Consider the following 666-nt stretch of genomic DNA (forward strand, 5'->3'; position numbering starts at 1 on the left):
TTAGGAAAAAGTGCTTCGATTTTCTTCAACAGTATCTTTTCTGATAGGAAAGTGAATCTAGTTGGTACTTTGGGGGTCAAAAGTAAAATTTTTCCAATAGATGTCAAAAGCGCCGTGAAAAACAAAAGAAAAATTAAGGAAAAACGGGCATTTTTACGCAAAATCTGTTTTCGAGAAAATTGATTTTGGTTTTTGGTGTAACTTTAAAACGAATGACTGTAAATACATGAAATTTTCACTGATTGTTTATATTTCCATTTTCTATACATGATAATTTTTTCAAAATATGTTGATTTGTTTTGAGCTGTTTACGGACAATTCCAGTTTCCAATTGAATTAGTTTTTTTTTTCTATGAATGTCAATAAAACTTTATTTGTTGAGTAAAAATACTTGAAAATTTAATACAAGGCTCCTACTATATTGTTACAATGACATTTAAAAAATATTAAAAATCCTTAGTCACAGTTTTTTTTTATTAGCATTTAAAGTTCAAAAATTGACAAAATATGGAAAAATCACGAAAATTACCTAATTATGTTGAGTTTATAATTCGTAAAAATTTTTCTTTTTAGAACTAAGATTTTAAAATGTGATACAAGATTCCTTATAGGATAATCTACCTTTATCAAAAAAAATGTCTATAAGAAAGTCAAATTAAATTTTTA

This window comes from Acyrthosiphon pisum, chromosome A1 (assembly GCF_005508785.2).
Source record: "Acyrthosiphon pisum isolate AL4f chromosome A1, pea_aphid_22Mar2018_4r6ur, whole genome shotgun sequence".
Classification (NCBI taxonomy): domain Eukaryota; kingdom Metazoa; phylum Arthropoda; class Insecta; order Hemiptera; family Aphididae; genus Acyrthosiphon; species Acyrthosiphon pisum.